The sequence below is a fragment of the Nicotiana tabacum genome, chromosome 4 (assembly GCF_000715075.1).
Source record: "Nicotiana tabacum cultivar K326 chromosome 4, ASM71507v2, whole genome shotgun sequence".
In the NCBI taxonomy this organism is placed as follows: domain Eukaryota; kingdom Viridiplantae; phylum Streptophyta; class Magnoliopsida; order Solanales; family Solanaceae; genus Nicotiana; species Nicotiana tabacum.
Genome location: NC_134083.1, coordinates 39,669,906 through 39,686,085, shown reverse-complemented (window position 1 = coordinate 39,686,085; position 16,180 = coordinate 39,669,906). Strand labels below are relative to the sequence as shown.

At 41.7% G+C, this 16,180-nt stretch overlaps 1 pseudogene; it reads right to left on the bottom strand.

Annotated features, from left to right (window-relative positions):
• Positions 1 to 16,180, bottom strand: part of LOC107779524 (putative LRR receptor-like serine/threonine-protein kinase At1g07650) — a 45,497-nt pseudogene that overhangs the window by 23,910 nt on the left and 5,407 nt on the right.

The window sequence follows — 16,180 nt, the reverse complement described above, 5'->3', positions numbered from 1 at the left end:
ATATATCCCTGAAATATTGATCGACTTTTATACCCTTTAAAAATTAAAATATATTTTGGAAAAGATAATTGGCTTTTGGATAAAACCTTCACCCCAAAATACTTATCCTAATACGAATTCACTTGGAATTCTTATACGAATTAAGTGTCCTACTCATTTTTGAAGTTCTAAAGCTATACCAATCCCATATCCACGGAGGCGGACCCAGGATTTGAGTATGACGGGGGCACCATTATCATTAGAGTGTATTATCTAAAACTTTATTAGCCAGTAAAATAAGTACATATAAACTCTAGGATAGACCAACAAATAAGTAGCATATTCCACTATATAATATAAACTTGCTAAGCAAAAAACTACAATAAAGTAAAAAGAACTTACGCTTTAATTTCATCGGACTCCCCAATTGACCCGCGATCACAAGCTCCAACTTCATCGTACTCCCAAATTGACCTACGAACACAAATTTTAAAATAAGTATTCCAAAAAAAAATTATTGCACATCCTTGCGCACACATGAACTAAACTGGAATAAACTTTAAAATGTAAAACAAGCTTAGTGGCCTTAATAGCAATTCGCGACATACAAACCATAATCTACTATTATCCCAAAAAGAGAACTAAAGAATGCACAACTTAAATCAAAATACAAACTTCAATATTATAGAATATCTTTAATTGATACTAATATAACAAAAGTACATCATCCACTTATACTTGAACTCGACGCGTTCTCATACTCTGAAAACGGTCAATAATAACATCATTGCTTATATTTGCAAATACTTCTTTTTCAAAGTAACAAACTAAACAATCATTTAAAAATGCATCACCAATACTACTACGCAATTCATCTTTGATGTACTTCATGGATAAGAATGCTCTTTCTACCGTTGCAGTCACGATTTCTTGTGCACAGGCACTCACAATGTGCACAAGCACTCACAATGTCCTTTTGAATTTAATCACACCCCTTTTATCAAGAATAAAATAAATACAAGTATACAACTTATTGAATACTAATACTACAACTCTATAAAAGGACCACTTGATATCTTCACTAACATTTACTTGTAAATTTTAGCTATGTTGCATAATTTAATTATATTTTAATACTTGATATTTTCACTAACCTTTAAATATAGTGTTGGTTGCTAGCACAGTATAATTGAAATTGCTTCTCAAAATACTTAATTGATTTCTTTTTGTATATCAACTTATCAAGAATCAGAAACTTAAACATAAATTGAAAAACATGGAGACAGTCATTCTTAAACAACCATTCTTAAACAATTTGGAGCGTCTGAAAAATAGAAAGAGAAGTCATTCTTAAAGTTAAATAGCAAAAAATTAAGAGACCACTAAATTTCAGAAAAAATAGAAGCTCAACCTAAATAAAATTATTTGAATAATAGATTTGGGGTTTACCAAGAATACCTTTACTGGATATTCTTGAACCAAAAATTTTAAACCAATTGCCGCTCATTACATGATAACTCTGCACTATTACACTATATATATCTTTATGAATATATAACTCGTTATTCTCGCCGGAAAGCTTTAAGCTTTCTACAGACTACAGTTTTACTTTAATATCTTTGAAGAGGTCAAGTTGGTGGACTGGCTGTAAATTAACATCCATCTCCAATTCTCCATGCTCTTAATTTCTTATAATTTATAAATAAAAATAAGTTTCAAAGTAAAAGAAGCACTAATCAAAGATTTGATGCCTACTACTTTTTCAAAGTAATGAGAGGAATTGAGATTGAGGAAGAAGGGTTCTCTATTTTGAAGTGAGAAGTGACGGTCTGAGAGATGAGTTAACGGGAGGCGAGCTTTGATTTTTGATTGAGGAAGAACCGAAGAAATGAAGAACTGGAGAAGGGTTTAGTCTTTAGGAAATTGACATTTGGGGCTTTTGATTGGGGTATTGACTATTATCTATAACTATTAAAAAATTAAAATATAATTGAATTGAGAAAGGGTGAAATAAAAAATTATAAATTAGTGAACTGTTGAAAAGAAACTTAAAAAGAAAAGTAAAAGGCGGGTTTCGAACCCGCATCGTATGACAAGAAGCAGAGCTTATGCTTAGAGGCGGACCATTGCTCCAGGCGTAATTTCGTTAATGAGGGGGCCAAGAAAAATATTTAAGGGGTCCCCAAAGTATATACAGCTATACATAAAATATATATACAGGGTTTTTGTCAATGTTAACGGGTTCACGTGATTTTGCCAAAGTTAACGGGTTCACGTGACCCCTCAAGGACTGGTGTAGGTCCGCCTATGCACATATATAAGAATACCTTTTTACCAATATAAAAAGGGTTATAGCATGCCTATTTGCCCCGTATCTTTTCAGATCACGTAAAGCCGATATAGTAAACTTCATATTTGAATGCATTCCTTTACTATGCTATAAGCATATGTCCAAATCTTCTTCTCTTTAAGGTGCATCCCAATAACGTTTTTTAATTTGCCAACTAAAGATAATTTTTCTAACATGGTTTGATTTTGCTTTTTCTTTATTCTTGTATTTCTTAATGCTAAAAATTTTCAGTTATGTTTGTTTTGGCTTTACTTTTTAGTGAATTTTGTTTTTAATGATATACTTGATTAGTAATCATTATGGTAAATAAAATAACCCAGTATACATATTTCTTGTAAGTAGCTACATGGTTGCACGGTAGAGGTAGAAAAAGTAGTTCATGAAAATTTGTTATGTCACCTTATATCTTGCATACATAAAAGATGATTTTTATATCTTTCATCAATTATGATTAGTAATATAGTTTCCTATAGCATGGTGCATATTAGGGCTTAACCTAATAATTGAGACTTTATATCAACTAAGATTTTTTCTGCTGGATTTTAGTAAATCACCGCCGCCACAAACGTTATTTGACAATGCTAGATAGCCTACTTTGTAAGGACAGTGCTACGTGAACATTGATTTTGATAATTGAGATGAATTTGTTTAATATGAAGCATAGAGCAACTTGCAAATAGAAAGCTTGAAGATCGAGAGCTATATCAATTCCTGGTTATTCGTTCAATATATTCTGTTGGATAAAATTGTAATACTTTTTAAATACGTGTTTGAACTAAATCCAGAATTACCCAAAATAAAATCTAACTAACTAAATTAAATTGATCAACTGTGTCGGTTCAAGAGACATGCAATCATTTTATGAATAATGTATTAGCACTAATTTTCAACATCCTAAATAGTGTTAATGTCAATTGCTTCATAATTGTTTTGAAAATAATTTTTTTGATTGAGGTGATTTACTCGTGCAACACACGTATATAGAAAATAGTATATAAATAAATATCAATTATGACTATAAAGTATATATCATATATATATTTCAACTAAGAGAAATAATTTAATTTCTATTCCAAATAGAAAACTTCAATTTGTTCACAATATTAATTATATCCTTTGTATTATCAAAGAATATAATACTATATTTCATTTGGACTAATAACTAAATCTATATGACTAATTAAATTCTTTAATTTAATTATCAAATAATAAAGTAACTAATCCTTTAGCAAAGATCAGAACACTCGTTAGTGTGCGACCCCATAGGTTCAATACTAATCCGGTAGTAAATTGATCATATCAATATACTAATCAAGGTTGGCGTCTAGCAGCACTCCTTAACGACCAAATATCGTGAAGTATACAATTTAATCTCAAGAACCAGTAGAAGAATAAAGTAGTATTTTCTTATGTCCTTATAACTCTGAGTCACCCTAAGATATGGTTCAACTGTCAAATCTCAATAGGCGACCAACTATATATTCATGTCAAATATAATCGACCATTGAATGACCCAAGAGACTCTTTCATTCAATTGCCCTGGCCAAGGTTTTAGTTTGGTCGTTTATAATTCATGACAACATGGAGCTTAAACTCATTACCAAGAGTTGACAGATTCCATCTTGATCAATCATTAATTCTACAAGTGTTTAATCGTACCCAATATTCTTTCAATTATCGCCCTAGGGCCATATGTGTCTAGTATCAAAGTAAAATAAATAACTTGTCAATTACTATGCTGATCGCAGGTCAAAGGAAACTCTTACATCACATTCTTCAAGAGAATATCCTATTGGCAGTTTATGATAATTCTAACAATTAGGAATTATCCAATGAGTCGGTTCAATGATCATATCTCTACGTGCATCATCTATCTATGTGATTTAGTTAATGAGATCAACTAATCTTTATATCATAAAGACGGTCACATAAATATTGACCTAACGGGATTATTAATGTCCAAATTAATAATCCTACGATCAAGAACAAATTTAGATTAAATTATAAGAAACTTCACTCTTATTATCACGATCTCCATCATAATGTCAAGTCTCAAAATTTAATCAATGACCTTATCAAGTTAATCAAACAATTAATAATAACTATGATAAAAGAATATCAGATGCCATATATGTTTTATATCAAATAACGTTCATAAAATATGTTCAAATCATCAAATGTGGGATTGGATCTAGGGCACATCTACTATATCCCAACAGAGGTGACACCCCTTCCTATAAGATGGCTCCGCCAGTATGTTCAGGTACTTCCGTTAAAGGCTAAACTAATAGGAGTACCATTTACCTCAACACTAGGTAACAATGGACAGCAGAACTATTTGTTACTCCTATTTTTAAAACTGATTACCATAGTTTGGCTTAGATGATTTTAAGGAGAATAATGATTTAATATCTACTACTTTATACTTTATAGCTGAAATATATAACATGGATTATCAAACGACGAGTAGCTTCGAAGAAAAATGTGAAATGATAGATTACCTTTTTTTATTCTGTTCAAGTCTTGGGATCAGTAAAGTGCTAGACATAACATTTTGGAATTATAAGCTAGGAGTAAAGGTTACATTCAGGAAAAAGTGAAGTAACCTCGAGACGACCTAAAATGGGAAGGATGACATTCAAAAGGCAGTATTTTGAAGAACTAAAATTTGATTAATCATTTAGAGTAGTTTAGAAGCTCACAGTCCCAGTGAGCTTCTCAGTCACTAAAATGCGCACTCAAACATAGTTCGCACTAAAATGCGCACTGTGTTTTCTCCTCGTCATGAAGTTTAGCCAGACCAAAGTCAGATCTTTGCATTTAGGTCTTTGTCAAGGAGTACATTGGTTCCTTTGATGTCTTTGTTAACGATTTTTAGGGGTTATTCTTCATGTAGGTAAGCCAAGCCTTTAGCTATGCCAAACACATATCTTTTGCTTAGTTGACCAGTCTAGTTTTGGTGGACATTCTTCCCGACCTGCAATTTACTGTAAAATTGAAACTAGGCACATATTCACACACAGTGACACACACACACACACACACACACATATATATATATATATATACTTTCTCAATGTTTATTCTAAAATTATGTAACAATTAAATTTGTATGTGATTTTAAGGATATGTGATTTAATCTAACACGAACAATTAAGAATATCAACTAAATGAGTTAGAAGTGATATAAACGTTCAAACCAGTTGCAATACTATGATCAAGCCTTGAATTTAGATTGATAAATGACCTCGTCCACAGTCAGACCCTTGGTTCAAGTCCGGCCGTGAATGAAGAATAGAACAAATGAGCAAAACTTTAACAATAGCGGAAAGGCAGAAAATGAACTTGTATTGCTTTGATTCACGTGTTACAATGTTTCTTACAAAGAAAAACTTTTCCTTTATATAGTAGGAGAGTTTAATCCCTAGTATAAGTCTAAAAAGGTAAAAATCTTCCCTTCCCAGTAATTACTGATCCATAATCGACATCGAGCGAGATCCGCGTCGTGATATCCAATTGGGTGCGAATATCACGGCCCTCTATCCATCATGCGTAACCATTTACCGTATTTTCCGAAGTCTTAGAACTCATTCTTGACCTGGGATGCGTCGCTTTACCATACCCGACGGCAAGCACATCGTTCATTCTCCCAGGATCCCGATACAAAGGGTCTTTAACCTCGATTACAATCTCGTGCGTTTGTAACCTTCCCCTATTTTCTCACCGGGAAATCAGGGTAGACGTAACCCTCGATTTTACTTGTACAAAGATAGCCCCCTTGTTTTTCGGAGAGTAGGTTTACCGAAACGATGGGAAGCGATAGATGAACCCAGGTTCCTTCCTTCGTACGTTACAACCGGGATGACGGGTTAATCGAAAATATCCCATCAGTCGCGTCGTTCTGACCTCAGACACGTGTCAGCCGCCAGTTGACTTTTCTCGAATGCTAAACGTCGCACATTGATTGTTCTTACTCTATAAAAGGCTCTGACCCTTTTTCACTTCTTCCACTTTCTAATTCCAGAATTTACCCTCGAACTCTCTAATTGCTTTCAACTCCTCCAAATCTTCATTCATTGCTCCTTAAACCTTCATATCTTCATCTTCAATACCCATACATTCTCTTTGGATCTTCAACCTAGACCTTCACACCTTCATCCCATCTTCAAATCTTCATATTATTTCTTCAAACCTTCATATTTTTTCTTCAAATCTTCATATTTTTCCAGATTACGATGACAAAAACTTCCAAGTTCGTGCCTCAGCAAACTGCTCATTCATCTTCCAACCTGGCCATGGATGCCAAGGTGGCCCAAGATCCCCCCATGAAGAGCTTCGTACCTAGGGGCTGCTTTATCAGGAACGACTTCCACGCCGAGAAGGACTCTAGTCAACAGGACCGAGGTGAGGGAGCATTGAGATACATATGCTCCATTACTGAGGAAATACTACCCATAGTCCGAACGGACTGTAATTGGGAGGGTAAGGAAGTGGTCATCCCCGGCCCCCATGACGACATCACTACTTACGTGGATGTGTACTTAAGTGTTTACACTAACCCTTTCACGCTCACCCCGATGGATCCCATAGTCCTTGCCTTCTGCAAAAGGTACGACGTATGTATTGGGCAAATCCACCTGCCCTTTTGAAGGATCGTGATCCTCTTACGACATTTCGTGAACAATACTAAAGCCCCTTGGTTCACCCTCGACCACCTGCTTCGCCTATACAGTCCACGTATCTTTCGAGGGGGCTGATCAAGCTCGTCCGCCGAGCAAGCAAAGCTCCATTCTCGAGCATCGATGAGGAGCGAGATGAGGATGGCAGGGGAGGTTCGTTCGGGTGAAAACCGAAGATCTCATCCCTTCCGAGTTTCCGCCGTTCCCAAAGAAGTGGAGTGCATCCCGTAAGTATTTTCCTTCTCGGGTATTTTTCATTTCCTTTTGTTGTTTCTCGCATTGCTTATGTTTGTCGTCGTGTAGCTGTTGCACAAGTTCCCAATGCAGTTCCCCGCTTCAAGGAGTGGATCGAGGGGATCTACAAACAGATGCCATACTCTGAGCGCGCATGACGCAAGCTTTCAAAGGGCAAATAGGAAGCCCGTTCCCATGGTGAGGTCCTTTCCCGAATAGTTACTTTTGTACTTTTAGCTTACGCATTGATAAGTCTCCTTCCTTTCTTACAGGTTTGCCTGAGTTCGGTGGTTTTAGGCAAACCGGTGTCTTTGACATCGTAAAGACACCCTCCTACACCAAGTCCATGCTGGAGGAGGCTCAAGCAGGCAAAGAGAAATCGAGCAAGATGTCGTAGGGCCCGGATGATGCCCTCAACACGTTCTTCGATGGCATGGATATGGCTGCACTGGAGGACTTTTCCGGGCTTGGTCACCTGGAGGTCCTGAAAAAAGGATATGCCATTGGGAGCAGGCAGGCTGAGTTCGAGCTCAAAACTAATGAAGCATTTCCCTGCTTCGAGAGTGGACCCCGAGTGCAAGGGAACAGTCGTTCTCACAATCCCGGCGGACACCCGGGTACTGTCCGCTCCGGTGGGCATAGCCAGCTACCTTCGATGTCTGGTGACTGAGGAGGATCAGGCAAAGATGAACGAATGGGCACGTTGAGCCTCTTCAACGAGGCGCAACAGGCGCTAAATCGAGTAAGGAGTTTACCATTCGTACCCCTTTGTGAACCTTGCTTAGTTTTAAACTTGTTCTAATAACTTCATTATTTTTTAGGATTTAGTGCTCCATCATGAAATCTTTCTTCGTTGCCGCTTGGAGATCAACCAACTCGAGTTCGAGCTCAAAGAGCAAGTACGGAAGAAGGACATATACAGGGCTCTCAGTGAGCAACAAGACGAGGCCCTCAAGGACCTCCCGATTCTACAAACTGAGCTGGAAAAGGCTCAGAAGGAGGCTTCATCCTTGAAGCGGGATCACGATGACCTGGTAAAAAAGGTAAGGATCTTTGAGGCTAAAAATGAAAAGCTAGTCATGGTGACTAACAACACAACTTCGCAGGTCCAATAGAAGATAGACCTGATCGACCAGCTTCGGGCTGAGATGGATGAGGTCAAGGCCACGACCGAGGTGTAGAAGGGTAGGATGGACCTACTGGCTTCGGAGAAATAAGCTGCAAAAGTAGAGCTGGCATCGGCCGAGAACCAACTCCGGATGGCAAAGAACAAAGCTGATAAATGGTCTCGGCTAAATGACGATCTCCGGGCACAACTGAGCTCGGCCGTCACGGAACATGATGCCCTAGACAAGAATAAACCGCACTGAGGTCCAAGTTGGATGCAACCTCTTCTGACGTCGAGGAAATATTGGCCCAGTATAAGGTTGATGTGGAGGTAGCCGGGGCCCACTTAAAGTCGAAGACCGAGTACGTAAAGCGGCTAACCCAGAGAGAGACCCTCAAAGAGATTCATGCCCGAGGTTTTGACCTGTCGGTCGAGATTGAAGATTCCAAGAGACTTGAGGTCGAGGCAAAGGAACTCTATGATCCGGAGGGTCCCGAAGGCTACGAGGTTTCCAAGGGTGTCGATGACTCTGGTGATGAGTCGGGTCCCGGTGAGGACCAGGTGTAAACGTCTTAGTTATTTTCTAGTTTTTCTTTGTGTATTTTCTTTTTTGTTTATTTTGAGGCCGCTTTGTCGTGCCTTTGTAAATATTTTCTGGAATATATAAAATTTTCCCTTTTTTAGCAATATCGTATCTTTACTTTACAGCATCTATCTGTAATTTTTTTATTTGCGTATTGTTTTTAATGCCTTCGCATAAAATCAAATGTAGCCTAAAGCGTTCGTTCTTCGGAGGCCCAAATGATTTCGATGGCGACTTCGAATTACTTGTGGCTTCAAGTGTTTGATAAAGTCGAAGACCTTTAAGATGCTTAAGTATTTTCGACAATGTCTATGCAAGGGTAACCTTTTAATAGGTTTCGATTTTTCATAAGGGCCTTACTTTCTTAGTACGGACTCCGGACGTCTCCGAGCCATTTTTGGGGTGGCCTGGGTCGTCCGAATTTTTATCGGACGACAGTCCCCGAGTAGGGGTAGCCCGTGGACTTCAGGATCGAAGGAGCAAAATGTGCAATAATAAAGTGTAAGAGAAGTAGAATTTTTTTTCTTTGCTTTAATATGTAAGGTACATGATCGGAGGCGCAAAAACCTTGTGTTGTGGCTAGAGTGGACTACGTGGGCACGATTTGCATGACTGTTTAACCCTTACAACGAATCATAACGACCAACCCTTAGCTTTTGACACATAAAATTTTCTTTCCCCTTGCTGACGATCTTAATCTAAGGGTAATAGCACCCAGTATTCGAGGTCGAACTTGTGAGGGCTCAAATACTTTTGATCTGATGACAATTATCACTAATTCCAGCTTACAGCCGGTCTTCAAATCTAAGGTAGCATGTTTTACCGTTGCCTCATTAAAAACCTTGCCGAAAAACCTATTTCGGGACAAAACCGATTCAAGGAAAAAAGAGTGCAACTCGTGCTTTAAGTCCTAATAGGCACATATGCCCATGGAAGAGTATCTGCATACGTTAGTCAGTAATGTAACAAAATTAAAAGGGATTTAAGTCCGTACTTTAACAGTAGTACCATTTTAGGTATGCCACGTTCCAGTTTTTTGGTAGTTGTACATTATTTCCCGCTTCGAGTTTATATGAGCCTTTGTCGGTTATCTCGATAACTCGGTATGGTCCTTCTCAATTCGGGCTCAGTTTTCCATCGTTTGGGTTCCTGGGGTGTAGTGTTACCTTTCTCAATACCAAGTCCCCGACTTGAAAGTGTTAGAGGCTGGCTCTTCGGTTGTAATACATTTCTATTCGTTGTTTGTGGGCGGCCAATCGGACCAGGGCGGCCTCCCGCCTTTCATCCAATAGTTCTAGGCTCGTGATCATGGCCTCATCGTTTGACTCTTCGGTAGCATACTGTGCCTGAGGCTCGGTTCCCCTACCTCAACTGGTATTAAGGCTTCAACTTCGTAGACCAAAGAAACTGGGGTGGCCTCGGTGCTTGATTTCGAAGTCGTACGCTATGCCCATAAGACTTCGGGCATGATTTCCTTCCATTTCCCTTTCGAACCGGTCAATCTCCTTTTTAGGTTTTGGAGTATAGTTTTGTTCGTCGATTCCGCCTGCCCACTCCCATTAGGGTGATAAGGCGTCAATAGTATCTTCTTGATCTTGTGATCTTTGAAAAAACTTACTCACCTTGCTGCCAATGAATTATTTTGGGTTATCGCAAACGATCTCGGCTGGTATCTTGACTCGACATATTATGTGATCCCAGATGAAGTCAATGACTTCTTTCTCTCGTACCTTCTCGAATGTCTGGGCCTCGACCCATTTAGAAAAATAATCGGTCATAAATAGTATGAATTGAGATTTACCGGGTGCCCATGGCAAGGGACCGACGATGTCCATTCCCCATTTCATAAATGACCACGGAGACATGACCGAGTGGAGCATTTCTCCCGATTGATGGATCATCGGGGAGTGTCTTTGGCACTAGTCACACTTCCGTACGAAGTCTTTCGCATCCTTCTCCATTTCGGTCCAGTAATAGCCAGCTCTGATTAGCTTCCGAACCAGTGATTCTTCCCCCGAATGGTTTCCGCAAGCGCCTTTGTGAACTTATCTCATGGCGTATTCGGTCTCTCCCGGTGGCTAGTGGGCCAAAGAAATATCTCCTGAACAATGCCCCTTCGACCAAGCTAAATCTGGCAGCTTTGGTGCGCATGGCTCTCGATTAAGTAATCTATGTATTTATTTCTCCAATCCCAACTTAAACTCGTTGGGTTCACTTCGGCGTGACCTTCTTCTACCACCGAATTCATTAATTGCACTACTGCTCCCGAGTTGAATTCATCAGAATCAACCGACGACCCCAAGTTAGCCCGTGCATCGGCCTCACTATTTTGATCTCGGGGTACATGTTGTAGGGTCCATTCCCTGAATTGGTGTAGGGTTACCTGTAATTTGTCCATGTACCTCTGCATCCGTTCTTTTTTTTTTTACTTCGAATGCTCTGTTGACTTGATTGACCACGAGGAGGGAGTCACACTTGGCTTTGATCACTTCGGCCCCAAGGCTCTTAGCCAATTCTAGACCTGCAATCACGGCCTCATACTTGGCCTCATTGTTAGTCAATTTCACAGTTCTAATAGACTGCCTAATTATACTTCCCGTATGTGGTTTCAATACGATACCAAGCCCGGACCCCTTCGCGTTGGAGGCACTACCCGTGAAGAGGGTCCGAATTTCCGAAGTAGTCCCCGAGGTGAGTAGTAGTTCCCTTTCGACTTTGGGTATTATGGTCGGCGTAAAGTCGACCACGAAGTCTGCCAAAATCTGAGATTTTATGGTGGTTCGGGGTCGGTACTCGATGTCGTACCCGCTAATATCCACGGCCCATTTGGCCAACCTACCCGAGAGCTCAGCCTTATGCATGATATTACTCATCGGGTAAAAGGTTACGGCACATATAGGGTGGCATTGAAACTATGGCTTCAGCTTCGTGGAAGCGCTTAGTAAAGGGGGTGCTAACTTTTCCAAGTGAAGATACCTTGATTCGTCCTTGCCTAGAGTTCTACTAACATAGTAAATAGGATATTGCGTACCTTCTTCCTCCCGGACTAAGACGCCACTTAACGCTACCTCGAAAATCGCCAAGTAGAGGTACAACTACTCGTCCGCTTTTGGAGTATGTAGCAGTGGGGCTCGACAGGTACCGTTTGAGTTCTTCCAAAGCTTGATGGCATTCCGGGGTCCAGGAGAAGTTATTCTTCTTCTTCAATAGCGAGAAGAATTAATGGCTTTTGTCCGAGGACCTCGAGATGAACCGGCCCAGTGCGGCGATACGACCGGTCAGCCTTAGAACTGCCTTGAAGTTGTCCACCACGGTGATGTCCTCTATGGCCTTTATTTTGTCGGGGTTGATCTCGATCCCCCGATTAGATACCATGAACCCGAGGAATTTGCCTAATCTGACTTCCGAATGCGCACTTCTTCGACTTTAGCTTCATGTTGTATTTTCTTAATATGTCGAAGGTTTCCTGCAAATGTTTCAAATGGTCCTCTTCTCGCAGGGACTTGACCAGCATATCGTCTATATAAACCTCCATTCATTTCCCTATTTGTTCTTCGAACATCCGGTTTACCAGACATTGGTAGGTGGCACCGGCGTTCTTTAATCCAAATTGCATTACGTTATAACAGTAGGTGCCGAATTTGGTAATGAAAGAAGTATTTTCATGATCGTTCGGGTCCATTCGAATTTGGTTGTACCTGGAGTAGGCGTCGAGAAAGCTGAGTATCTCGTGCCCGGCTGACGCGTCGATCATTCGATCGATGTTAGGCAAAGGGAAAGAATCCTTAGGGCATGCTTTGTTTAAGTCCTTGTAATCCACACACATTCTTACGTTATCTAACCAGTCCGGGTATTTAACCTCCCAGATGGATCCTATTTTTACAAGTTTGGATACCTCATCCTTAATTAACCCATGTTTGATCTCAGATTGTGGCCTCCTCTTCCGCTTAACCAGATGGAACTTCGGGTCCAAACTCAGCTTGTGAGTGGTTACCTCCGGTGGAATCTCTGTCATGTCAAGATGGGACCAAGCGAAACCATCGACGTTAGCTTTAAGAAAATTAATAAGTTTTTTCCTGAGCTCGGGGGTTAACCCCGTGCCCAGGTATACCTTTCGATCTGGTAGGTGCTCGATTAATACGACTTGCTCCAACTCTTCAATAGTCGATTTGGTGGCGTCGGTGTCATCAAGAGCTATGAAGGATCTCGGGACGTCGTACTCGTTCTCTTCGTCTGCTCCTCGTTCCTCCAGTTTCTCCGGCTCGACCGAGGCCGGTATTAGTGATTCCTATTTAACCCCTGCCTTTCTGGTAGGTTCCGCATTCCTCGATGTTGAAACCGCGGGCACCGGAACTACCCCATCGACAACAAATATCTTATTTGCAATTGGCTGTTCTCCGTAGACAGTCTTGACTCCCCCCGGTGTGGAAATTTCAACGCCTAGCGCAAGGTCGAGGGTACCGCCCTCATATTGTGAACCCATGGCCTTCCGAACAGAGAGTTATACCTCATGTTCCCCTCGATCACGTAGAACTTTGTTTCTTGGATTGTCCCGGCGGTGCTCACCGGTAAGGTTATTTCTCCTTTAGTGGTCTCACATGCCATGTTAAATGCGTTCAACACCCGGACTGCTGGTACAATTTGGTCCGGTAATCCCAATTGCTCTATGACCTTCGATCTGATGATGTTGGCCGAGCTACGTGAATCAATCAGCACACATTTAACTTGAGATTTATTGATAAGTATGGATATTACCAACGCATCATTTTGAGGCTAACGATGCCCTCGGCATCTTCGTCGCTTAACGAAATGGCTCCTTCCGGGACATAATCCCGGGTGCATTTTTTCCTTGTGATAGATACTTTAATGCGCTTCATCATTGGCCTTTGGGGGACATCGACTCCTCCAATGATCATGTTGATTGTGATGAGGCTCCTCTTGTTCGACATGTTTGTTGGCGTCCCTGCTCCTGAAGTGGTTTTTGGCTCGATCACTCAGAAATTCTCGGAGGTATCCGTTGTTGAATAACCGGACAACTTCTTCTCTTAACTTTCGGCAATCTTCGGTCCTGTGGCCGTGAGTACCGTGATATTTACACATCAAATTGGGATCTCTCTGGGTCGGATCGGACTGCAAAGGTCGGGGCCACTTGGTCTCTTTAACACGTGCTATGGCTGACACGATGCTAGCGGCGTCCACATTGAAGTTGTATTCTGACAATCTCGGTGGTTCCCTTCTCCCGAGCGGCCTATCGAACACATTTCTACTCATCAGGCCTCGACCATCGATCCCTCGATCGCTCTCTTCTCATGACGCCCAGACCCATTTCCCCTTCGGTCCGTTGTATGGTTGATACGATCTCGGACTGGTCTTGGCTCTTAATCAATGGCCCTCTTAGACCTATCGTCGGCCCTGATGGGGTAAACAAAACCAGAAGGGTCCCCGAGTTGGTTGTCCTCGACCCTGATCTTTAACTGATACCTGTTGTGGATGTCCGCCCAGGTTACCGCCGGGTACTCCACCAAATTTTATTTTAGCTGTTGAGAGGCCAAGGAACTTCGGGGGTTGAACCCCTGAGTGAACGCCTGAACGGCCCAATCATCTGCAACTGGAGGTAGGTCCATCCGTTCTATCTGGAACCTTGACACGAACTCCCTGAGCATCTCGTTGTCCCTCTGTTTGACCTTGAAAAGGTTTGACTTCTTGGTCTCGACCTTGATGGCCCCGACATGGGCTTTTACGAAAGCATATGCAAGCATAGCAAACGAATCAATGGAATTTAGGGGCGAGTTGTGATACCATATCATTGCGCTCTTGGACAAAGTCTCCCCAAACTTCTTTAGTAATACCGACTCTATCTCATCGTCTTCCAGATCATTCCCCTTGATTGCGCATATATAGGAGGTCATGTGCTCATTTGGATCCTTGGCCCTGTTATATTTGGGGATGTCGGGCATACGAAACCTCTTTGGGATCGGCTTTGGTGCCGCGCTCAGGGAAAAAGGCTTTTGGATAAATTTTCTGCAGTTTGGTCCTTTCAATATCGGGGGTGCCCCCGGGATCTGATCGACCCTGGAGTTGTATGTTTCCACCTTCTTGTTATTAGCCTCAATCTTTTTCTCGCCTGACTCCACTCGTTTTGTCAACTCCTCGAACATCTTCATCACTTCAGTGTTTACCCCGGGCTCGGCTTCACTCGGTCTCTCGATAATTTGCTCATCTCTTCGAGTGCTTTTCCGGGATCGTTCGGGCTCGACCCTGTTGGGGCGTGACTTTGATTCTGCAGTTGTGCTATCGTCGCCTGCAAAGCCTGCAACATTTCAAAGATTAGTCGCAGGCTTACCCCCATCACCTTCGCCTTCGGGCGCTTCTCGAGCCGTTGGTCGAGGTCACACGAACATTATTTTCGAGATTAGTTGGCAAATTGATGTTGATGTCCACCTGCGAGTTAGCATCGACCGGATCAAAAATTGGGACACCGTTGGGATCGGCAGGGGGCACCTCGTTACTGGGCACCAAATTATTATTTTCGTCGTGATGGCCAGACTTAGCGTCAACGTTCAAGTGAGAAGACAGAGAGCTTGACATTTTTGGGCTGACCTGAAATTAAGACTTCAAATAACAAGCGTAAAATAGGGTGTGTTATGAAGGTTCCTATCGAATTACCACTATTATCCTTATCCCCACGGTGAGCGCCAAACTGTTTACCCCAAAATTGGGTAACAATTAAATTTATATGTGGTTTTAAGGATATGTGATTTAATCTAACACGAACAATTAAGAATATCAAATAAATGAGTTAGAAGTGATATAAACGTTCAAACCAGTTGCATACTATGATCAAGTCTGAATTTAGATTGATAAATGACCTCGTCCTCGGTCAGATCCTCGATTCAAATCCAGTCGTGAATGAAGAACATAACACCTAGCGCCACGGTCCGGCAAGCCTCCCATGACCCCTTGGACGCGCCCCGTGGCGTCCCGGCAAGCCTCCCAACGCCTAGCGCCACGGTCGGCCCCGTGGTCTCGGCAGCGCCAAGTGACAAGCGAGCATGCGCCTCTGTCGCCCCACCGATAATCAGTGCCAGCGGTTGGCGAATGCCATCAGCGCCGCGCGCACCGGCAATGCCGCGCGCGCAGACCCAATGCCAAGCACCAGCGCCCCGCCGCTGGCAGATCCAAATAGTGCCGCGCGCGCCCACAACAATGCGCGCGCAGACCCTGATGCTCAAGACAAAGTTGCTGCC